The sequence below is a fragment of the Schistocerca gregaria genome, chromosome 2, assembly GCF_023897955.1.
Source record: "Schistocerca gregaria isolate iqSchGreg1 chromosome 2, iqSchGreg1.2, whole genome shotgun sequence".
NCBI classification, from domain to species: Eukaryota; Metazoa; Arthropoda; class Insecta; order Orthoptera; family Acrididae; genus Schistocerca; species Schistocerca gregaria.
Genome location: NC_064921.1, coordinates 79209635 through 79235372, shown reverse-complemented (window position 1 = coordinate 79235372; position 25738 = coordinate 79209635). Strand labels below are relative to the sequence as shown.

Sequence of the window (25738 nt, the reverse complement as noted above, 5' to 3'; positions counted from 1 at the left end):
TTAAAGAACCTCGACGGGGATACCATCGTGTCCCTGGAGACTTTGTGGTTTTCATTTTAACTATTTTCTGCGCTACTTCTAGGGACGAAAAGGGATAAACCGGCGTTTCATTTACGTATTGTGTCTCCAAGGAGAGTCTAATCTGGGCTTCTGTCGGATTGTCTTGTTCTAGGGTGTCGTCCGGAAACAGGACACCCACCAGTACCTGATCGTTATACTCTTGCGCTTGTTAACGACTGCTGGCCAGGAATTCCTGCTAATGCCAGAACTGTTGGTGCCCTTGTTTTCTCACGAACCACCTTTTGTGGCGTTCCCCATGGAACTCGTGCGAGCTGGTCTCGCGCAAATCTCTCACAACTTGCCCGTCGGCTTTCAGTTATTGTTTTCTTATATCTTTAACAAAGATCTCTGAACACATTCCTGGTCCATTGATATCTGGTATCATCTTCGTGCTCTGAGCACGGACTGACGAAGTTCGTCAAGTTCCGCAGTCCTCGGCGCCGGTCGGACGCCAGGGCGCGACAACAGTTATTACCCGTTTAATTGCTCCTAAAATTGCCGTTGCGGCTCCACCAACATCAAAGGTGTCGGTCATCCAGTTCTGGAGGATTGCATTCCCTTGGAGCAACTCCCAGTCTGCCTTCTTGTAGTTGTACTGAGAAATCCAGTCCTGCGACACAACTACGGCTTGTCTGAATAGGCAGGAACACTATCCGCGAACATCCACTGATCTATTTTACTGGCGGCTTCACGGCTGACTTGTGTTGCATCTGTATTTGATTTTATTCCTGCCTTAGTTGAGTAAACACGTATCGGACTTGAACAGTTTACCACGCCTAAATTTAATTCACTGATTAAATCTTCTAGAGCCTGTCGTTTTTCATCAAGTTACCCGCTGTGTCACAGTTGTAACTTCACATTTGCATCTAGTCCCACAACCACTTGTTCACCTTCTAAACATCTACAAATCCATGTTACACTCCTGGAAATTGAAATACGAACACCGTGAATTCATTGTCCCAGGAGGGGGAAACTTTATTGACACATTCCTGGGGTCAGATACATCACATGATCACACTGACAGAACCACAGGCACATAGACAAAGGCAACAGAGCATGCACAATGTCGGCACTAGTACAGTGTATATCCACCTTTCGCAGCAATGCAGGCTGCTATTCTCCCATGGAGACGATCGTAGAGATGCTGGATGTAGTCCTGTGGAACGGCTTGCCATGCCATTTCCACCTGGCGCCTCAGTTGGACCAGCGTTCGTGCTGGACGTGCAGACCGCGTGAGACGACGCTTCATCCAGTCCCAAACATGCTCAATGGGGGACAGATCCGGAGATCTTGCTGGCCAGGGTAGTTGACTTACACCTTCTAGAGCACGTTGAGTGGCACGGGATACATGCGGACGTGCATTGTCCTGTTTGAACAGCAAGTTCCCTTGCCGGTCTAGGAATGGTAGAACGATGGGTTCGATGACGGTTTGGATGTACCGTGCACTATTCAGTGTCCCCTCGACGATCACCAGAGGTGTACGGCCAGTGTAGGAAATCGCTCCCCACACCATGATGCCGGGTGTTGGCCCTGTGTGCCTCGGTCGTATGCGGTCCTGATTGTGGCGCTCACCTGCACGGCGCCAAACACGCATACGACCCATCATTGGCACCAAGGCAGAAGCGACTCTCATCGCTGAAGACGACACGTCTCCATTCGTCCCTCCATTCACGCCTGTCGCGACACCACTGGAGGCGGGCTGCACGATATTGGGGCGTGAGCGGAAGACGGCCTAACGGTGTGCGGGACCGTAGCCCAGCTTCATGGAGACGATTGCGAATGGTCCTCGCCGATACCCCAGGAGCAACAGTGTCCCTAATTTACTGGGAAGTGGCGGTGCGGTCCCCTACGGCACTGCGTAGGATCCTACGGTCTTGGCGTGCATCCGTGCGTCGCTGCGGTCCGGTCCCAGGTCGACGGGCACGTGCACCTTCCGCCGACCACTGGCGACAACATCGATGTACTGTGGAGACCTCACGCCCCACGTGTTGAGCAATTCGGCGGTACGTCCACCCGGCCTCCCGCGTGCCCACTATACGCCCTAGCTCAAAGTCCGTCGACTGCACATACGGTTCACGTCCACGCTGTCGCGGCATGCTACCAGTGTTAAAGACTGCGATGGAGCTCCGTATGCCACGGCAAACTGGCTGACGCTGATGGCGGCGGTGCACAAATGCTGCGTATCTAGCGCCATTCGACGGCCAACACCGCGGTTCCTGGTGTGTCCGCTGTGCCGTGCGTGTGATCATTGCTTGTACAGCCCTCCCGCAGTATCCGTAGCAAGTATGGTGGGTCTGACACACCGGTGTCAATGTGTTCTTTTTTCCATTTCCAGGAGTGTATATGACCAGTCTAGTTGAGAGGAACCACTGTGAAGTGCCTGCCAGAAGGTACGAGGGGTCCTCAACAAACAACGCAACATTTTCTATTCTCGGCCAGTTTCGGTTATGGGTCACCGTGCCATATTCTCGCTTCAGTCTCTATAGTTTCATGAAGTTTTGATAGGTGACGACGCTATGCGTAAAAATGGAGTCTGCAACGGAGGTGTGTTCCAAACACAAAAGTGCCAGTGAGTTTCTTTTGGTGGAAAATCAGAGCATCGCAAATATTCATAGGCGCTACGGAGACCTCGCAGTGAAGCAAAAAGCACGATGCGTCATTGGCCGAGACGTCTGTCATCATTCCAACAAGTTCGTGCAAACCTGTTGGATTTCCCGCGTGCCGGCTGGCCGCATACAGCTGTAACCACTGCAATGTTTGAACGTGCGAACACTCTTATTCGAAGTCGCCACAAAACTTTAAACGAACTTCTCTTTCTCCATTACCACGCAAGGCCTCACAAAAGTCTGCGCAGCCGAGAGGAGCTCACAAAACTTAATTGGACTGTTCTTTCTGATTCAACTACAGGCCGGATCTCGCACCTTTCAGCTTCCATCCGTTTGGCCCAATGAAAGATGCACTCCGCGGGAAACAGTACGTGGGGAGTTTACTGATGCGGCAAGACGTTCGTTCCGACGTCGACCAGTACAGTGGTATCATAGGTCATATAGGCCCTTCCAGTCAGGTGGTATCAGGCCGTCACATTGAACGGAGATTATGTTGAAAAATAGCCAAAAGAGTGGGGAATAATATAGTGTATTGGAATCCTGTATACACCAACCTGCTTTCAGAAAAAAAGTGTTGCGTTGCTTGTTGAATGTTATCGTATTTTACGTTCTGAACAGTTAAATTAATCATCTTTGCACCACTTGGAAATCTTATCAAGGTTTGGGTAAATATTTGTAGAGTTGTTCATTCTAATTAATTGCGTAATCTGCAAAACGTCTGATGTTACTATTAACAATGTGTGTAATGTCATTAATATACAACATCAGCAACAACGTTTTCAGCACAATCCCATAGGGAAGTGCCTTCTGCCGTGCACCAGGCAGTTCTTTGCAGAGTATGGACGTAGACTTCCAGCCAGACACTACTTGGATGCTCTCATACAGCTTGAAACGCAGACGCTACGAAAGGGTGAGTCATGCATCACGGACTAGTTCCTGTCAAAATTAAACTAACGGTCGTTTCATGAAGAGTTAGAACATACATTACTACTCATACAAACTGCCCAAAAAAAACTGTAAACGTGTGAAACGTAAGAATAATGTAGAACAGAATGCATAATTGCTCCTGAGACGTTACTATTTTTCTTTTTCGTTGCACTCATAAGTGACTTGTAGTTTTATGGTAACATTTTTGTTCTCTTCTTATGCATACAGTAAGTGTTTTATGTACCATGCTATAATATCTTTTAACACTCAATGCATGAAGAAGCGTTAGTTATATCTTTTGTCTGATTTGATTCTCATAACAAACATCTGTGGCTGGAATCTCTTTGATACGTTTCAATTTAGCTGATTATCAGTTACAAGTATGACTTCAAATTTGAGATCGCACCTCTTGTGCTAGGATACCTGTTTGGTTGTGTAGATTTTGACCACTACAGAAGGGGCATTAATTATATGGAATGCCACACTGATGTATACTATGACATGTGATTAAATTTGATCTTTTGTGTTAATTCGTACCACCTACGCATAGCTGATTGGACTTTGGGCTTTTATACTCTTTTCATAGTGTGTTCTGCTGTAGGCAGATACCGTGATGATGTGTAAACCAAAACCGAGAGCTATAATAAAAAACAAAAAGCTGCGTGTAATGTTGCGTTTTTAGGTTTCATAAGGCTTATCCTTTTTTCCCCTCATCCATCTGGGCTTAAACCCACACACGATCGCAGATACGCAGGTTGTGCAGAAACTTTCTGAGATTTTCATCTGACTCAATCACAAGCACAGGAAAATAACCGAAAAGCGAAGCCATACACAGACTAATAGAAAGTGGTTTACGAACGGAACTGGAATGAACGGAAATTTTTGTGCTACGCCCCTCCGTCGATCATTGTAATGAGTGTAGAGGCAGTTGTAGACACTGGAAAATACGTAAAGCCAACATTCGAGATGCACCCACTAATAGCCCAATTACTTCTAGGAAGGACACGGACGATATCCCTCTCTATCCCTGCCCACTTGAGTTAATGCTCAGTCTCTGAAGAAACCTATGTCCACGGGGTTTAATCCCCAACACTCCGTCCTTACAAGCCACTGCAAACAACAGCAGATTTCTTTATTGCAGAGCGCGTTTTATGGTTGAGCATATTTTAATCAGACTTCCTTGGGTCATAGATTACTCAATTAAGTCATGTTTTACATTGTATTTCTCGGATATTTACTATAAAAACAGTCTTGATCACGATTTATTTATTAAGGTGATTGGTTTCGACCACTACTGTGATCATCTTCAGACCATTGATTAGGAACCTCTTTCTGCTGGATAATCACTACTCAAACCGGTACCTGAATAAATAAATCGTGATCAAGACTGTTTTTATAGTAAGTATTTGTAGCACATTGATCACTGTCACTCCCATAATGTATTCAAAAGTATTTCTCTGAGTCTGATGTTTGTTGGCTACTTCTTCGTGTTTGTTGGATTCTGCTACTTTATTTGCTTTTGTCTTTCATAACTCATATGTTTATCACTAAATGGCTAAAAGAATCACGTAGCCCCAGTTGCGAGTTGCCTACCTAACTTCTTTCCAGGCATAACAACGTTTTGATTTTCAGCGTTTCATATAATTACTAACCGAATTTAAAAATTTAAAATGCTGTAATAATCTACTCATTAAAAGGGGTAACCTTACGCTAAACGCTTAACACATCCACAGAAAACATTGAAGGGAAAAATAGTTTATCGCTTACTAAATTGAGCTGTTCACGTTACAAAACTCCAGCATCAAGAATGACGTTTTCATTTATTACTTCTTTAATACTGACATGAGAGCTCGATTCTTTGAAGAATGGAGGGAAGGGGGGGGGGGGGGGCGGAGAGGGGAGCGGTTACTGATTATTTAGTAAACTGCTACATCGCCCAATTATAAAAAGAATAATATGACCGAGCAGAGTTCGTTCGCCGAGCGTTTGAGTGCTTTACACCTCTACAGGATAAGAGGAAGTAGCGTTGTTTCATTTAGTTTTTTCTAACTGTAGCGTCTCTGAACCTATTACGCAATTTAATATTCAGAATAATAACCAGCTCGACTTCAGCGATTCTACTTAATGCTTCTCTCTAGTCACAGAGACCTACACTCCTGGAAATTGAAATAAGAACACCGTGAATTCATTGTCCCAGGAAGGGGAAACTTTATTGACACATTCCTGGGGGCAGATACATCACATGATCACACTGACAGAACAACAGGCACATAGACACAGGCAACAGAGCATGCACAATGTCGGCACTAGTACAGTGTATATCCACCTTTCGCAGCAATGCAGGCTGCTATTCTCCCATGGAGACGATCGTAGAGATGCTGGATGTAGTCCTGTGGAACGGCTTGCCATGCCATTTCCACCTGGCGCCTCAGTTGGACCAGCGTTCGTGCTGGACGTGCAGACCGCGTGAGACGACGCTTCATCCAGTCCCAAACATGCTCAATGGGGGACAGATCCGGAGATCTTGCTGGCCAGGGTAGTTGACTTACACCTTCTAGAGCACGTTGGGTGGCACGGGATACATGCGGACGTGCATTGTCCTGTTTGAACAGCAAGTTCCCTTGCCGGTCTAGGAATGGTAGAAGGATGGGTTTGATGACGGTTTGGATGTACCGTGCACTATTCAGTGTCCCCTCGACGATCACCAGAGGTGTACGGCCAGTGTAGGAAATCGCTCCCCACACCATGATGCCGGGTGTTGGCCCTGTGTGCCTCGGTCGTATGCAGTCCTGATTGTGGCGCTCACCTGCACGGCGCCAAACACGCATACGACCATCATTGGCACCAAGGCAGAAGCGACTCTCATCGCTGAAGACGACACGTCTCCATTCGTCCCTCCATTCACGCCTGTCGCGACACCACTGGAGGCGAGCTGCACGATGTTGGGGCGTGAGCGGAAGACGGCCTAACGGTGTGCGGGACCGTAGCCCAGCTTCATGGAGACGGTTGCGAATGGTCCTCGCCGATACCCCAGGAGCAACAGTGTCCCTAATTTGCTGGGAAGTGGCGGTGCGGTCCCCTACGGCACTGCGTAGGATCCTACGGTCTTGGCGTGCATCCGTGCGTCGCTGCGGTCCGGTCCCAGGTCGACGGGCACGTGCACCTTCCGCCGACCACTGGCGACAACATCGATGTACTGTGGAGACCTCACGCCCCACGTGTTGAGCAATTCGGCGGTACGTCCACCCGGCCTCCCGCATGCCCACTATACGCCCTCGCTCAAAGTCCGTCAACTGCACATACGGTTCACGTCCACGCTGTCGCGGCATGCTACCAGTGTTAAAGACTGCGATGGAGCTCCGTATGCCACGGCAAACTGGCTGACACTGACGGCGGCGGTGCACAAATGCTGCGCAGCTAGCGCCATTCGACGGCCAACACCGCGGTTCCTGGTGTGTCCGCTGTGCCGTGCGTTTGATCATTGCTTGTACAGCCCTCTCGCAGTGTCCGGAGCAAGTATGGTGGGTCTGACACACCGGTGTCAATGTGTTCTTTTTTCCATTTCCAGGAGTGTATTTGCTCAGTGTTCAAAACGGAATCGTAGAAGGATTGCCAATTCATTCTCGTCGAGTATGTTTTCGCCAGTGTTGCATGTCCCATACAACTCTTTGAGAATATAGGATGGAATATTTTGTTTTGATTTTCTCACAATAACTTTTCTTTGTTCATTGTTACTGAGGTCTAACAGTGAAGAAGGTCTCGAGTGTCCTTGTGTTGGCAGTAGCTTACGAGACACGACTTCGGCCACAGGCATATGCAAAGTGCGTCTGAGACTGGAGAATTTCGTCAGCATCAAATAAACAAAATCACTTTCAAATTTCCATCTTTCCCTCAACAAGATCGAACATCAAGCTACGCTGACCTAACGCGCCAAAGGCGGGAACGCCTGCGAAGACGACATCCGTCCATCGCTTGTGTTTGGTGTGTTGCGGGTTTGCAGGCAGTCGCACGTTCACCTTTACAGAGCACTGCTGATCGGCTGATGCGCAGTATGAATTTCGGAGGTTGTTGAGGGATATTTTCTGAATATTTTGGTATAACGGACACTTGGTCTCTGATAGCTCGTTAAAGAGTGATAATGTGTTTATGATCTATGCGGCCTATCACCCCAGTTGTCACTGCTCCTGTAAAAATACCTTCAGGAGAGTGAATAATTTTTTGATACGCAATCATCGAAACGCACAGTACACACAGTGAAGCAACAGCCCTCAAATGATGTAAAAGTAGTGTGCTGTGGTTACTGTAGCTGCAGGAATAGCTTACAATAGCGTCATTGAGCGGCACTTCCGTAGCACTCAGTGAAACCCCACGCGAGGTACATATTGGCCAAATCATTAGCACACTTGTAAATGGAGAAAGAAACCAAACGAAACGCAACGAGCCACCACAGAACATGGATCCCTTATACCAAATTGCCTTGAAGGTACCCCTGGTCAGCCTCCAGAATCTTTTCGGTGAATTTCGGGTTCAACCTTTGCACATTAATTCATATTGCCACAGTTAGGACACGCACTCTCAATATTTCTATTTCAATTTATTTCATCGCAAAGAAACTTTGAACTAAAATACTTTCATGACTGAGAGGAAACTTTATTGGTGATGCGAACCAGCTTACCATGATACAGAAATTGCAGCCAAAACTTTATTTCATTTGTGGTTACTTTGTGGTCAACAGCTACGTCCAGAAATGTCTATAATATAACACACCAAACAAATACGGGGACAGAGCGGGATGACGTCTTCTTCTTAAACCGCCGATATTCAACAGGTGCACATCCTGTCATCTTAAAGGCAAAACTGCAGCAACTACGTGTTGTGCAACAATTTAAAACATCGCTATGCATAGCATATCCTGAAAGACAACACATACATGCACACCCGATAAACTCCAGCGCCTCCACACAACCAAAGATGACTGACATTGGAAGTTACCGACAACAAATATTTGGAAATTTGTGGTAAGGTCTTATGGGACCAAACTGCTGATGTCATCGGTCCCTAAGGCTACACACTACGTAATCTAACTTAAACTTACGCTATGAACAATACACACAGCCTTGCCTCAGGGGGGGGGGGCCCGGGCGGACCGTGAGAAGGCGCCTCAACAGCGGGGTACCCCGCGCGGCATAAAATATTAATTGCCAACGGGTGAAGTAGCATTAACGCTCTCCCTCTGTTGTTTGGCTAGAGAGAGAACAGGATTCCAATCAATATTTAAGCAAAAACATCCGTCTGCATTTTTAACGACACCTGCTAAATTAATCTCAACTATTTCCTTAATCTCACTCTGTCAACAGCTTGTAGTGCACGCCAGAATCTCCGTAGTGTTATATTCTACAGGATGCCCAATGCCAACGCAGTGTTCTGCTAGGGCAGATTTACTCGGGTGTTGTAAGAGCGTGTAACGCTATGCTCAGTACGCCGGTCCTCCACTGTGCTGATGGAAGCAATGTATGTGACAGAAGAACTGCAAGATGGCAGTTTCTGCTTACATTCTGTTTTAATATCGCTCTTTCTTAGTGGCCGAACAACAGAGGGACAGAGTTTATGCTACTTCATTCGTTGCTAATTAGTATTTACTATCGTTAATCACTGACGGCCCTCTATAATTGTGTGGTCACGCTAGTTTTTACTGTGTTCGATGCGTGTGTTGACTTTTGGCATATGCTCTGCAACCGAGGTCTTAAATTTTCCTTGTACTAGGCTCTCTCGTTGCGTTTGAGCCTCGAAAATGACAGAGTGCACACCTATATAAAATATCAGCGGTTGTCGAAGATATCATCTAGATACATTTCCGTAAGTCATTTGAACATATTATATGCCAGGAGATGCTGAAGTTTCATACAGTACACGCCAGTTTAGGCTACTTTATCCGCGATAAGTAAGGTATCCATATTGGAAAGCACATAAGACTCATTAGTAAGCTAAACACGAAGCTATCATTCCCCGTGACAATTTTGTTCTGGTAAACGGAAAATAAACTAGGATTACGGATATGACATAATTCGTCGGCCTTTTCGAAATAACGGTTGACCTTTCCACCAGTGAACTCGTCAAGCAGCATCAGTGTCAAAAAATTTACCATCTGAAATACGAGACACAATAAAAATTATCCACCCGCCAGGCAGATGGCTACGATGGCATCACGCAGTATCTCTAACCCTCGTGCTGTTCTTGCAGACTGCGTCCTAGAACGGGAGAGCCGTTTTGAGTTCTGTGCTCCGAAATACCAAGTTGTTGGCAGCTGTTTTTCTGGTGGAAACCGCGCAATATTGTGATTGCACTATTTTGTTTTCTCGTTCAGCAATACCCAAGTTCTTCTCCTTGTATACTGTTATGCATACTTGAGCCGTGGTAAAAATTGCTGTTCTGAAGAGCGTGCGGCAGCGCGAAGTGTGAAGCAGTCGCTCGCCGTTTCTGGCGGTGGCACCGCTGCGGCAATCGCAGCTTTGGTGTCTCCCTCTGGTGGATTTAAGGGACGCTATGAGCTCGCCAGGAAGTAAGTCTGAGGCGAGGCTGGTCAGTTGGTCAGCCGGGTCAGCGTGGGGCAGTCAGTGTCTGTCTGTCGTCCGGAGTGCTAGTATGTGTTAGGCCGTCAGTCTGCTCGAGTTTGATCGGGCAACGGCCATTGGCGGTTGGATCGATCGGTTGGTCGGTCGCGCACTGAGACACGAGATGACTTGTCTGCCTTGAGCATCGGCGCATGTGAGGTCTGTCTCTAAATAAAATTGTAACTTGATATTTCGAGGGTGCTTTTCTGCTTATAAATTTTAAATTTGTTTTTGAAAAGGCTTTTATGAATAAAATTTCCATTTGTTAAAGATAATTTCATTTTCATCAGTTACTCCCTGGCAACTACTTCCACGCTCACCTAGTGTGGTTAAATGTGTTAATGTTCTAGATGAATCGCTAGGAAATAAAGTAAATTCTTTAACAAAATATTTTGAAAGTAAATTCACTGTTCAATACTACAATCAGTTAGTTGTGCCTTCAAAATGTGTGCCAGTCACGTACCATTTAAAATGGTTCAGCGCGAAGTCAGTAGAAAATGCTAAGCTCCTGTTTGTAAATTCTTAAACCAAATTCAATCTGGGACGTGTCATTATAAACACTGTAAATTTCAAATCTGTCTACTGCACATTACTGAGGTTAGTTAACTATAACGTTAGTTCTATAACTCGATTTGTGTAGTGAAATACTAATACGCTGTCCATTTGCACTGTTACGTAAAGAAGAAAGGCAGAAGCCGACAAATCATAATTAAATTTCACGTCCTTGTCTGAAAGTTTGTCTATATGAGCCACAATATGTGCAGTGTGGTATTCACCGAAACAATTGGTTTCTCTGATCGGTTAATTCAATGTTTGCTATCTTCCTTTAATGATGAATAAATGGGTAGCGACTTCATAAGACTCACAACGCTTGGTTATAAATTCATTGGTTTTTTTTTCATGTTGTAATTAGGCTGTTTATATGTTTGTATGTTGGCAGCGCTATGTAGTGCTCTGCATTAATAGCTCTGACAGCTTAGGAGACTCTGTGGCACGTCGGACTTGCAGTGGGAGGTGAACGGCCAGCAGTGATGGGAGTGAGTAGTCAGCAATGATGGATGTTAGACATTGATAATTAGCAGTGTTGGAGATTTGAAGCATTAGCACAAGCGGACGGTCTGAGTGTGTCTCTGTCACGGAGATTTATTACTGATGATGAGATAATTTTTGAACTGGTTGCCACATTATTAAGGTAAATACATTGTTTACTCTGCAACAAACTCTTTCCTTTGCTAATCACATGCCTATCAGTAGTTAGAGCCCTCAATATTTTATTTAGCTGGCAGTATTGGAGCTTGCAGCATCACTGTAGTTCGTGCAATGAAGATTTCTCTGAGGTAACTGACTTATGAAATGTATAGCATGTTAGGATTTCTTCTAATTCAGGGCCATTCTTTTCTATTAATTATTTGAAGTTAGATTACCAATTTTAAAGCAGTTAGATCGCGTTATCCTTGAATATTGTGAGTAATTACTGAACAGTAAAAGTTTGAGTTCTGTATTAGTCAGGGCAAATACTGTAGGTCAGTGTTGAAATGATAAAAATAACAAAGAGGCAGTATAGTCAACTTCACTCAGCAGTTTAAGAAATTGAGTAAGCATTAAGCAGTGTAAGTAAAATCATATTTAGAACTTTCATCTTCCCAGTTATTTCAGTTTAAGTAAAAATTTAATAAAGAAGTTTCATTGTGTTGTACAGTGTAACTTGTTTGTCTGAGTCGTGTCCGAAGCTGCCTTAGGTATCGCTTCCGTTGAGGGGAAGTCAGTGTGTCCTACACCCTCTCAAGGGACCGTAGAAAACAGACACAATGTTGATGAGAAATCGCCTTCCTTAAGAAAAATTTTTATCTGTTAATCATGCTATTTTAAGTAAGGGAAAGTAGAGGGTGCTGATTCACCTGGGCACATCAGGCTGCAGAATAGACCAACTAAAATTGCTGTTTGGAGGATTTTATTTTTTCCATTTTTCTCTGACATAAATTGGTTTAAGCTCTGTGAAATTGTTTCACGCTTAAAGTCCCCTTCATAAGGGGTTGGTTGTATCCTCTTGATCATTATTTGTTCATGGAAATACGATATTTTTTTAAATTGAAGTGTAAAGTCAGTTGAAGCATGATTTCACTATCCATGTTTATTTATTCACGTTATAAGAGTGATATGTTTTACATTGAGGCATTCAAATATAAATATTTTATCTTTCTTAAGGATTTACGCTTTTCATTATTGTGTATTATATTTCACAGGCTCCCAACTACAAATTTAATGTATTGTCTGTTTCAGTTTTTCATTTTATTGTTAAGTTGTATTTAAATAAAGTTTACCAACTAAGAAACGGATATTGTAGACTAAATATGTGTGTTGATACTAGTGTGCCGTGCTATTATGATATTATGCTGTAGTAACTACAGGAAGTAAAAGAGGTATAGTTATCCTCAAATGGGTCTGGCCCTCCTATTCCCGCATCCACGTGCTCTGCAATCACCTATCAAGAAAATCCCCGTCAATACTCAGAACAGCCGATGCATATCTCAAGATCGGTGTTTGACGCGCGATGTCTGGTGCCTAGTCGTAACACGGCTCTTTCATCAGACTGTTAAAGCTACCTTATGTGTCCAGAAACCGTTTCATCCCTATGTGAATCAGCTAACAGAAGATCAACGAGTGTATGGATATTTTCAGCAAGACGGAGCAACGAACCACCTTCGCAAGCTTGTCACTAGCGCACGGGGTGTCCGGCGAGGAGAGGACAATCAGCAAAGGCAGTGCAGTCTCCCAGTCACCCCGATGGCTTGATCTTTCCCTGTGATTCTTACCTGTCGGCCAAATTGAAGGGTGAGCTGTACTCAAAAAATCCTCACACACTGGAAGAGTTACAGGAGCACTACGCTGCGTCGGCGTCATTGGTGGCCATTTCCAGTATCTTCTGTGTTGTTCGTTAACAAGAATCACTCCAGCGTCAGTCTTATTGTAGACACATTCCGAGCAATTTTTGTTCTGCCCATCCTATATAGAATGGTACTCGTAGGAATTTTTCTTACAAAAGTTTCTATGGCCTACGTTTTCGGTCTGAAGCACAACAAACGTAGCACATCTTTCTCATCTGAACTCCATTACACAAAGACATTAAAAATTTCAGCCCCCGATCAAAATTCATATTAGGTTATCTGTAGTGATACGATAAAAGCGGATACAAACACAAGTAATTAAAAAACTATTACTCCCATCTCAAAACGACACTAACCCAAGAAAGTATGGAACTACACACTCCTACCAAATTTTTGGTCGTAGCTGTAATCAGGTGGTCAGTAAAGTATAAACCTGCGATTATTGAAGTGTTTAGACAACATGAACACAACCGCGGAATCAAAGTGATAAGTCACCACAGAACGCAATAACCACAAAATAACGGCTCGTTCTTCGGCTGCGCCGACCGGATACTTCGTACTAATGGTCAAAAAAACTTCGTATCCCCAAAGCAGTATTTATTACCTATAAATCACGTTCCAGGAAATACTAATGAAGGTAAAACTAAACCTAAATTTTTAGGAGACGTATCTGAAGCTTTTCATGTGCTAACAAGTGTTAGACAAAGAGGCGGTCTATCCCACACTTTGTTCAATTGTGGTGTTGTACTCCGAGAACGGTAAGCTGATCTAAAAAAAATAAAAAAAAAATATAAATTACCAGATGCAACTGGGCTGTAAAAACGAGTCTTAGAATTCGGTGTTCAGCTTTTGCTGACGATCTTAAAACACAGGCAGGGGATATAGCTATGACAACAAGAAAAATCAACGTGTTGGAAATAATTGCATAAAAACAGACCTTCAAATACGTTACGCAAAAACTGCATGTATGACAAAACATATGAATACAGATTGCGGTAAATTTAGTCAATAACTCGAAATACCTTGGTGAGGTAATAAAGAAGAACGGTGGTCAATGGGAGTCTAAAAAACCTCAGAGTAAGGAAGTTGGAAAAGGCCCCTCTGTTAACTACAGATGTGTACAGTAAGAGATCCATCTCCCTGAAGAAAACATACAACCAGGATGATTGTACGCAGCCGAATACCTTATTTAACTAAGACAGTATACATAGAAGAAATGGAAAAGAAAGACAGCAAAATCGTAAGAAAAATATTGGGTTCATAAAATACAACGATGACTAGAGGAACAGAAATAATGAAATCCGTACAAGAAAAATGAATAAGTTAACGTAACGATGAGATAATGTACAGTGATGTTTTACGACCTTCTGGTACGAACGAACGAATACATGATATGTACGAGAATTGTTGAACATATCAAGATCTTCCTGGTGCAAATGACTCTAAGAAATGAGAAGTGATCTGAAAGAGATAACGATTGTAGAACAGGGCTAGGTATCGAAAGATAGTTTTAGATTCCCATCTCCAGAAAAATTCAGGAAAGAAAACTATAACAAAGTGGTCAGATGTTCGGTAACGGCAGTACGAATGGAAAAGCACTGGAAAAACTGTAAGTTAAATCAGAAGTAGTTATTTAGGTCATCACCGAATCGAGAAGAAAAAAACACATTATCTTATTGTAGCCAGTTCTCCACTCTTACTTTTAGCAGCAAGGGGAACAGATATCGCGTAGTAGATATTGAAAAACGGACATTTCGTTGAAGCATAAGTACGTAACAGGGAAGCGCGTTGTTGTTTTGGTGGCCATTTGAGGCGTGTGTGGTGAGGTGTGCCTGGGTGAGGCTTGGTTTACATGACGCCTGCTGTCGGTTACGCCTTTGGACTGATGTAGACTACCCGCCATACAGTAGTGTTTGGTGGGTAGTCTACCAACGCAGGCTCAGTATTACACGACAGAGCAGGAGAAGAAGGAAGGAAGAAGCTTAATGCTAACACCCCGTCGACGAGAGGTCATTCTAGGTGGAGCATAGGCTCGGATTGGAGAAGGCTGAAGGAAGGGAACTAAAGCTGACGTGACCTTTTCGAAGGAAACAATCCTGACTTTGCGCATTTGTTCCTGGACAGTCCAGTTGGTAACAGTATTGTACGCAGTCAGCAAGATTCAGAGTTCGTGTCCTGGCCCGTCACTGAGTTTTGATCAGCCATAAATAAGCGCAAACTCCACTGTAGACTGAAATATTCAATTTGGATTTCTATTTTTGCTTTAAAAAGTTGAGGGAGTCTCCGGAAACCTAAATCTGGATGGCCGGAAGGAGATACCATCCGCCGTCGCCACTGAATACGAATCCGGTGTTTTGCCTCTCTGTCATCTCGCTCGGTTTGAGTGAGAAAAGAACATCGTATAAGCACTGTACTTGGGTGAGAATGACGAACTAATTGCCAGCTACTTGTCTGCAGGGCCGCTACCTTAGATACGTTTTACAGAAGTACTTTAGTCTTGCATTCCGTTGTTTTGATAGGCATATATTCTCCCAGCTACCTTATATGCCCTTTACCGCTGTTATTATCTCAGTTTTTGAGATTCGTGTTCGCTGTAAACTTTGTTTTTCTATGCATCATGTTTATTTTATGGAACCACAAAAGTTGAAGCTCAGCAAAAAAAGTGCTCAGACAGGTTATACGTTAACAATTAGCATATTGCAAAAGTGAGCTTACACTGCAAATTAACGGCGAAATGCTGTCGTCGACTTCCGTGATCATCTCCTCTCAACTGTTAACAATTTCGTCACTCTCATGCAGGGGTAGCTTTTCTCATAAAATACGTACAGCCAGGAACCGAGGTTACAAAGGTTACTTTAGCTAATCAAATAGCCGTCTGATATAAGTTCAATGAAGACGATTTTAATTATCGCTGTTATGCTAGGTACCTAAAAGAACAGTATGAGGTGGCAAGTCCAGCGTTTCGATACGTCCTATGAAGATGGACTGGCGAATTTAAACTTGTTTATCAGACATCTGCTGTGTCTCATGTCTGAGATCAAACAATTAGATCCTTTTATTAACTGTTGTTCGGAAAACATTTCACTTTGAGGAGATAATCTACAGCCAGTCTAGAGATGATCATGTCATTCGCGGTAAAATCCTAAGAAGATACGGGTAACGCCTGCAGCAGTAGGCCACACGGCGTTGCGTACTGTATTGCGTTTTATCTACATTTATCTGCATCGCAGACATCGTTACATCCTCTACATCTCAACCTACACCGACAAGAGAAAACATTATGATGCTGCCTGGTTGCTTTGCGAGCACGTGACCGTATAAGTACAAGATGGTTATCATTCAGCTTTCAGTACCGGATCCAGGATATACGCAAACTATTTATCGTATAGATACTCAACTTTATATGAATGATTTTCAGGCTGTGCGGTGTAGGATATGCGTTGCTACAAGGTTTAGTGTCATTCTTTGTCGTTCGACGTCGGTACTGGTACAGTGAAGTAGTGTTCAAATACTTGCAGACGCTCAACACATCTCTGGAGAAGGTGAGCAGGGCTTTACTCGCAAAGTGTTTATTCAGGTCAACAGTAGTAGCGCTGCTGCTCTTAGCGACTATCGACGTATTAAAGGAACACGAAGAGGTTAAAGAACGTGAATGGGAAGTTTGAATTAAATGGCAATTTGGGAATTACTCCTGTGTGAGACCGACGTCGAAGTACGCCACAAATTGTTGAAGAAGTTAACGTTGCCATAGGTGAGATTGCTGCACGCAGTGTGCGACGTTCAAGCAGTGTACGATCTTTGTCTCAACAGCTGAACGTTCCATGGGCTACCGTAATTTCGGGCAGCAGAAGAGAAATCTCTAGTGCGGTTCCAGGCCGTTGCAGAAGCAGATTGTCTTCACACTGAGCAACCTTTGTAACCTGGGGCGTAAACATGGTTATGCAGTTAACAAATTCTACCCTCTGACGTGGAAATTAAAATGTCTTTCTTTTATTCGTTATTTCTCTTCCGCATTTCCTTACAAATGATTCCACAAGCTTTCATTTTCCTACGATCACTCGATTTTCATGGGGTACTCTCAAGTAGCGTAAGTTTAATTATAACCAATACCCTCTAATAAGCGAAGCCGATAGCCTTGCCGCAGTGGTAAGACAGGTTTCTGTCAGATCACCAAAATTAAGAGCGGTCGGGCTGGGCTAGCACTTGAATGGGTGCCCATCCGGGTCTCCCAGGCGCTGTTGGCAAGCGGGGTGCAGTCAGCTCTTGCAAGGACAATTGGGGAGCTACTTGGTCGAGAAATAGCGGCTCCCGTCACGAAAACTGACAACGGCCGGGAGACCGTTGTGTTGACCACTTGACAACCATATATGCATCCTGTAACGCCTATCGGCTGAGGGTGACATGGCGGTCGTTCTTATTATGTGTCCGGTAACGCCGCCATCCAGGCGAACGCCTGCTCGAGACATGCAGCCCACCACGGACATAGGCCGGTGGGTGTAGTATTATGCGACTGGGGATATTCGCCTGGGCTTCCATGAGAAGACACCATGACAACTGTGGAGTACGTGAATATTATCGCGGATCACTAACATATCTCCATGATTGATGTCTTCCAGCAGGATAACTGTGCTCCAAGCAGAGGTTCGTGGTACAGCGGTTCGAGAAGCAAGGCAGTGCTCTCGCGTTCATATCTCGGCCACAAAAGTCGTCTAATCTGACCCGATGGAACACCTCTGGGATGCTGCCGGACGTCAGCACGGTGCCGAAAAATCACTGCCTCGTAATTTACGGGAATTTCACGATCTGTGCTCAGGCATCTGGTGCCACACGCCTCCGAAAATCTGCCAAGGACTTGTCGAACCCATGCTCCGGGTAGTTGCCACTGTATTGTCATCCAGAGATGGACCAACATGCTGTTAACTGCGTGGTGTATAATTAGTGCATAATCCGCAGTCCACCTTACTGTGTGTAGCGCAGTGCACTCCGCATACTTAAATGATGTCTTGACCTTTCTGCTCCATTTAGGAATAGATATGCGCTAATATAGCTGAATTACCCATAGTAGTCACGCTGCTGTATGTCTCACATAGAAAGTAATATGTATTAAAGTGCAGCAGTAGGTGGTCAAATTTTGCACTTGGTGTCTGAAAAACTGTATGACATAACAGACACACGTTTATGTCAAGTTTTCTGCATGTAAAAAGTAACGTAGCGGCGCCAAGGGACCTGCGTTAAACTTGATGTTTAATCTTAACCTCTGCATGCGAATTAAAAGTTTGTATTTGCTTTCGGGTGTCCAGCCGGCTGCAGTCGTTTACCATACACGATACTGCAACAGCATGGCTTGCCTTACCTTCAAGTGATAGCTGTAGAACGGTCGTCTTCTCTATATCGCTCCTCTTTTACACTTGTATCGTTCTCCTGATGTTCTCCCACCGTGCGACCGCACGTCGAGATGGGCGGTGTGTTGGAGGTCGCGAAAAAGATAGCTGATAAAATATCGATACATCGATATTTGCCAGCCAAAGTGGCCGAGCGGCTCTAGGCGCTACAGTCTGGAACCGCGTGACCGCTACGGTCGCAGGTTCGAATCCTGCCTTGGGCATTGATGTGTGTTATGTCCTTAGGTTAATTAGGTTTAAGTAGTTCTAAGTTCTAGGGGACTGATGTCCACAACATTTAAGTCCCATAGTGCTCAGAGCCATTTGAACCATCGATATTTCCTCCAAAATATATCGATATTTAAGAGTTTTTTCCACCGACATATCGCTATATCGATTTTGTTATGGCAATATCGAGTCCCGGTATTTATAATTTTATAACAATTTTTTCGCAACTTTCGGTAAATATTTGAAATTGTTTTTTTGGAATTGTAGTAGAACATAATTTTACGTTCACTGAGTGAAGAAGTCTTATTACTTTCTCAGCTTTCGTCACGTCCAGTCTTTCTCTTTGACTGTGTGAAGCAAGTGTAGGCGGCACAAAGTAGCAGTCCGATTATCCCGCCCGGCTAGCCGCGCGGTCTAGCGCTCTGCCCGCCCGGTTTATAAGTGTCGAGGTCAGGTGTGCCGGCCAGCCTGTGAATGGTTTTTAGGCGGTTTTCCATCTGCCTCGGCGAATGCGGGCTGGTTCCCCTTATTCTACTTCACTCACATTATGTCGGCGATTGCTGCGCAAACACTGTCTCCGCGTACGCGTACACCATAATTACTCTACCACGCAAATATTTGGGGTTACGCTCGTCTGGTGTGAGTCTTCCAGAAGTGGGAGGGGGAGCACTGGTTGTCGAACCGCACGATAACCATGGGTTATGTTTGGGCGGCGGTGGGGTGAGTGGACTGCTGCAGCCTGTTGTGGGGTTGTGAACCACTGAGGGCTACGGCGGGGACGAAGCCTCCCCGTCGTTTCTAGGTCCCCGGATCAATGCACAGTACACACACAGTAGTCCGATTGCCCTGGGAGGTGGCGGTGTGAATAAAGTAACAAGATCTCTGATGTGAAAAAATAGAACACCAGTTGCGTTAAAAAACAATTTTTAATGTAACTAGTGTACTTTCTCCTCACATCGGCATTCTTCATAAATAGTTGCTGAAACTGATGAACAAAAATCTAAATGACCAGATTGGTATTTGCGGTGGGCAGAGACGGGTGAGGGAAATTCTGACGTAGTCGGCACTCGTCGCTCCCACCAGAAATTGCGATCTTTAACTTCACCATGCAATTTGGACACTACGACTGCTAGTTCGCTGACGTTTTCAGAAATGAATAATACGAGAAAGTCGACATGAAGCGTCTCAGACAAATTCGATATGTGACAAAACCGAACAACGGACCCATCTGACACCTTTTACTGTGCTACATACATGCAGTTATTGTTCTTAGCAAAGTGGTTACCGCCAAGCATGAACAAACATTCTCAGCTCTTGTTCTAAGTGGTATAAGCATTCTGCTAGCTTGTTCATGTACAGAATACCTAATTATAAATCTATACTTAAATATACAGCTCTAAAATTGGCAGTATATTTACGATGTGCAGCCTATATATTTTTGGCCAGTATGTCGATATCTTTCGATAATTTTTTTCGATACATTTAGGGGCGATAATGATACTTTTTAAATATCTATATATCCGACCCCAATATTTTTAAAAATATCAAGAGTCCTAGTATCGAACACTGATCTCTCAGTACTTCTGCCGCCCCCCGTTGGGCGCGCAACTCCTCAAGCCGTCGGAATCTCGTATCTCAAGAGCCTACATTGGAACACAATCCTAAAACAATGAGGTCTGTCTTATCACTGTTTGTTCATATTTCAATGAATCCCCTGTCGCTATGCAGTGTTTCACAACCTCATACTTTGGGGGTTGATTGAGTTCAGCGTATCTCCTGGCATCTATCCTCGACTCTCCACACTCCCTTAAGCGCGATCATATTGTTAAGTATGTTAACACCTGTTACAGCATCCGCTGATATTATTGCTGTTGCCCTAGAATTATCTGTCCAGATGTATTCGTCCTCTTTCTGCTTTACATAGCAACACTATACTAACCTTAATCTATTCATCCCTCTCATCAGTATCCAGTTCGCTCTTCATCTTCTCAGCTTCTAGTATATCTTAGTCTGATTCCTAAAACGTTATTCTTATTCATCCTCCTGAAAACCTCTTTTGTTGATATACTCTTCGTGTCTTCAGTGTAGTACAATCTACTGGGTTCTGCATCTCTATTCCGTTAAAAAGTGCTGATTCTTCTACGTTTATGTGCAATTCAGATCCTAAAATATAATAGTACCCTAACAGAAGAACAAACAGACCTACTAAAAAGTAGGGGACAATAAACACTGAAGAAAACCTAAAACAATTTGGTGAAAGAGATATGGTTAAAAACTAAAATAAAATTCAGTTGCTACAGATGAAAAACAGTTATTATTGTTTGCAAGAAAAAGAACTCAGAAAATTGTGAAAGCAGCAATTTCCTTTGTGAAACAATTGTTACGTTTTTCCCAGTACGTACAGAAGTTCCTGTGTAGTTTTCTAGTTTGTTTACAAGCTCATAGAGTTTTCTGTAGTTGTCTATGACAAATCAGACAAGTCTGTTGAATAAAAATAATTACTGTTTACTTTAATACGTCGAATTAAGAGAATCGAAGTGTTTGAGATGTGGTGCTACAAGGGAATGTTGGAAAATTAAGTGTTCTAGTAAGAAATGAGCTTTTTCACACGTTCAGCGAGGTGGACACGTGGAAAACATTAAGAAGAAGGGAGAGGACATGCTTAGGGCAATAATTTAATCCGGTAGCTACTGCGCTGACAAGGTTTCTTATCCACGTGAGCTTGTCTTGCCTTGGGGCTCCGTTGTTCACGTGTTTGTATCTGTCACGTCGTCGTTCGGTGAGAGCCAATGTTCGCTGACACATGGAGTCATGCAAAGTTTCCGATCATGTGTCGCCATGCACTCTGTACATATGTTAAGATACCATTGAATAACTTCCTTTGTACTTGAAGGAGCTATAGAAGCTAAACAATGCAGAAGACAGACGAATCTATTCAACAAATAACAGAGGATGAGGAATTCACGGTCGCCGCATCAGTTCAGTGACAAAACTGATGAAAGGAAAGGAATGGTTATATTTTTGCCTTTGATCCGCACACAAGTTTTGCAACCGTTGTTCAAGATATTCTACATGAACTGTCACTATCGAAAGCAATTGTTCTGAAAATATTTACTCGCAGCTGAAGCAAAAGAACCGTTCTTCACCAGTTCATTAGGAACATTAAATGTGTTGAATACTGAATGGAATTTGGTGCGTCAAGGACGTCTGAAAATTGTTTTTGTCGTGCGGGATTATCGAAAGTACCGGATTGTTAGGCGCCTCAAGGATCAGCGGATATTAAGTCTGAACCTACATTTAATGAAATAACTGGAGAGTTTCTTCATTATTACATTGGTCTACAGCATCACAGAATGATTTTTTTGCAGTAGATAATGACGATGATGTTTCGTGTAAAGTACCTACCATAACAATTCTTCAGGGTATTTTTGTTCTGTCGTGGCAACTACGGACACTATGACCACACAAATGAAGAACCCATCATAACAGACGAAGACCTTTAGAAATCGTCCAGAGCTAAAAAGAGCGGATATATGTAAGAGTAGACAACGAATTTGACAAAGAAATCGACGTTGGAGATCCTGATCTCACTACATGAGAAACGAAGAACACATTATAAGTGTGTGCATCCATTTACACGTGCATTCGAACAGTGACGATATCTAACATTCTGTTGAAACTGTTACGCTGAATAAGCCAATGGAAAAATCAACAACCGATTTTTTTCCCGAAGAAACAATAATGTATCGTACGTAGGTCTTTCCATAAGTCATGGCAACTATGGTGTATCGTGTGGACCTGTGGAATCGCCGTAATCGTAGCAAATACATTCCAAAGCGCACGGCGAACATCATTGAAATCAATCGACAGATTGCGACCGCATGCAAGGTTTGCTCGGGAACAGCGCCTGAAACATTCAGTGTGAGGTTTGCTTCATCCCCCTCCCCCCTTCCCTCAAACTACTCACCAGACCTCAGTTCCACCTCACCCCACAACTGAGCGAAAACCACTGTGCGGGAGGCGCTTTGCAAACAGCACGGTATTTCGGCGACAGGTGGCACTCATTGATGGCACTGCAATGGCGTTCCGCACCATCCCCATTGTTGACAAGCCTGGGTGTATGCACTGGGACCCTATTTTGAAGGACAGTAGTTGATTTGATCTACTTTTGTTCCATTTGTACTCATGCACAAAAAGTTTACACAGAGTTCCAATTGGTGTGGTTCATTTCATCTTTACATTGACCTCCTGAACTGGAACCCTACTTTTAATCATTTCCGGGTATGCAGCCGGATCCTGTAGACATTCTGCCACGATATTTCGGCCCAGAGATGATACTGAAGAAAAATAAAATCAAGGTTATCTTCCGTCCACCAGCAAAGAACCGGGCCGTGGTTGGATCCGTTAAAGACGATTTACAACTGAAGAAAGCAGGCGTCTACAAAATTCCCTGTGAATGTGGCTCTGCATATATTGGCCAGACAACAAGAACTGTCCATGAACGATGTACAGAACATGAAAGATACACCCGTCTGCGGCAACCGTCAAAATCGGCAGTAGCAGAGCACTGTATTTCATTGGGACATTCAATGGAATACAATGGAACAAAAATTTTAGCTCCGGTTTCCGGATTTTGGGATTCCGTAATCAAAAAATCAGTGGAAATGCGTCTTTCCGATAACCTTATAAATCGTGACAACGGCTTTCAGCTGGATAAAAATTAGAACCCTGTTATTAAAATTACACAATCACAGCGGAATCGACAGCGTCATCCGATACTCAATGACTAGATGATCTTTTACTTTCACCATCGAGGGCAGCACGTACAACTCGGCTATGCCGCGCATGTCAACACGTGGCGCATGCGCTGTAGGATGCCAGTACATTTCGCATGCGCGAGATTCGGCATAAATACCGCGACTGCATCTGGTCTCTTCAGTAGTTGTGTACTCACCTGATGATGGCTGGACGTCTCTGGGCCGAAATATCGTGGCAGAATGTCGACGGGATCCGGCTGCATACCCGGAAATTATTAGAAGAAGAAATACGCCGGGAAAATGTCAGAACTCACATGGAACCCTACTTTTTGCCGGTATTCAGAAACACTTTGAAATACCGGTTCAATGCACATTGTGGAACTCTCATGTTATCGCAAGACATTTCACAGTCGCATAACTTATGGAATGATCCTCGTATGTAGACTTTCATTGTATAATATGCACCTCCTCGAATAAAATTTAAGAGAAAATGGACGTGGGCCTACGGAACACGAGAACAAACAAATGGCGGCTCATTTCCTGTGAAGAGACAGTCTGCTAATGTCCTGGAACCACTTGGCTGAAGTCACGTGCTCAGGGTACGAATATAATCCGGTAGTTACTGCGCTGTCAAGGTTGCTGGCCCACGTGAGCTTGTCTTGCCTTGGGGATCCGTCGCTCACATGTTTGCATCTGTCACGTCGTTGTTCGGAGAGATTCAGTGGTCGCTGACACATGGAGACACGCGAAGTTTCCGTTCACTTGTCTCTGTGCCCCGCGCACAATGTCGCTCGGCTGTCGAACGAAACAGCCGCCACTTGCTTGCAGAGTATCTCTCCTTGTGGTGTCGTCACGTCAGTGCTATGAATGCACTGCGAATAGCATCGCTGTGAGCTGCTGTTTCTCCCGTCACTGTGCTGTTCAAGGAATTGTTTCAGCATCTGCAGTTTGTGCGTGCCTGTTGATACAACGGCTTGTGTACTACCACCAGGAGTCACGTGCCGATGTAAAACGCTGTCTGCTCCGTGAAAGCTGCACGTGCATGCAAGCACGTTTGCCGTGGCGCTTCATGACAAAATAAAGTCTGCCAGTGCAACGAAGGAAGCGTGCACGGCTAACACCTACAAACAGTTCGCTTTGCTTCAATTGGCTACCATTACCAAGTTACCAAGAGACACTTAGTGGGTCTGGACACTAGTATACTAAATTATTACCGTGGATCTGTGTTACTGGTATCCTTTATACAGGGTGCACAAAAATATCACCTAAAAACATACTGCCAGCCGCTGTGACAGAGCGGTTCTAGGCGCTTCGGTCTCGAACCGCGCGACCGCTACGGTCGCAGGTTCGAATCCTGCCTCGGGCATGGTTGTGTGTGATGTCCTTAGGTTAGTTAGGTTTAAGTAGTTCTAAGTTGTAGGGGACTGATGACCTCAAATGTTAAGTCCCATAGTGCTCAGAGCCATTTGAACCATTTTAAAAACATACTGAAAGGAAAAGAAAATGGTAACGGCGATTCCGGTCAGATCACCGAAGTTATGCGCTGTCGGGCTGGGCTATCACTTGGATGGGTGACCACCCGGTCTACCGACAGCTGAAGGCAAGCGGCGTGCACTCAGTCCTTATGAGGTAAACTAAGGAGCCACTTGATTGAGAAGTTGCAGCTCCGGCCTCGTAGACTGACGTACGGCCGGGAGAGCGGTGTGCTGACCGCAAGCCCCTCCACATCCGCATCCAGTGACTGAGGATGACACGGCGGCCGGTCGGTATCGTTGGGCCTTCATGGTGTAGTTCAGTTTTTTTTAAGAAGGTGTTGTGCAACATAAACGAAAGTTACTAGCCGTGTTTGTACATGTGAAAGATTATGTGTATTCAAATTTCACGCCATTCGTATAATAGTGGCGCTAGTAGCTAGGTTTGCTTTAAATACTCACTGTACCGGTCAAGAGCATTAGTTTACTTCGAGATTGGACGTGGTGAGTTGATGTCGGTCAAGAATGCCTTTAAGGGGACAGAGACGACATTACCAACACCTTACTGAATTTGACCGAGCTCGCGTAATAGAATTACGAGAAGCTCGGTGTTCCATCTGGAGCATTGCAGAACGACTTGGCGGAAATGCAGCCACTGTACTTGATTGGTGGCAGCGGTAGTCGCGGGAATCTACGGTCGCAAGAAGACCTGCCTCCAGACGGCTACGTGACATTACCGAGTGGGGAAGACCATCGTGTTCGGCGTATGACTCTGGCGCATCCTACTGCATCTGCAGCAAAAATCTGAGCA

General features: G+C 44.4%; 1 protein-coding gene across 1 annotated transcript in view; it reads right to left on the bottom strand.

The window, feature by feature from the left end:
- The window catches only part of LOC126336350 (uncharacterized), a 474839-nt gene that overhangs the window by 294890 nt on the left and 154211 nt on the right, over positions 1 to 25738 (bottom strand). The gene's annotated exons all lie outside the window — the stretch shown is intronic.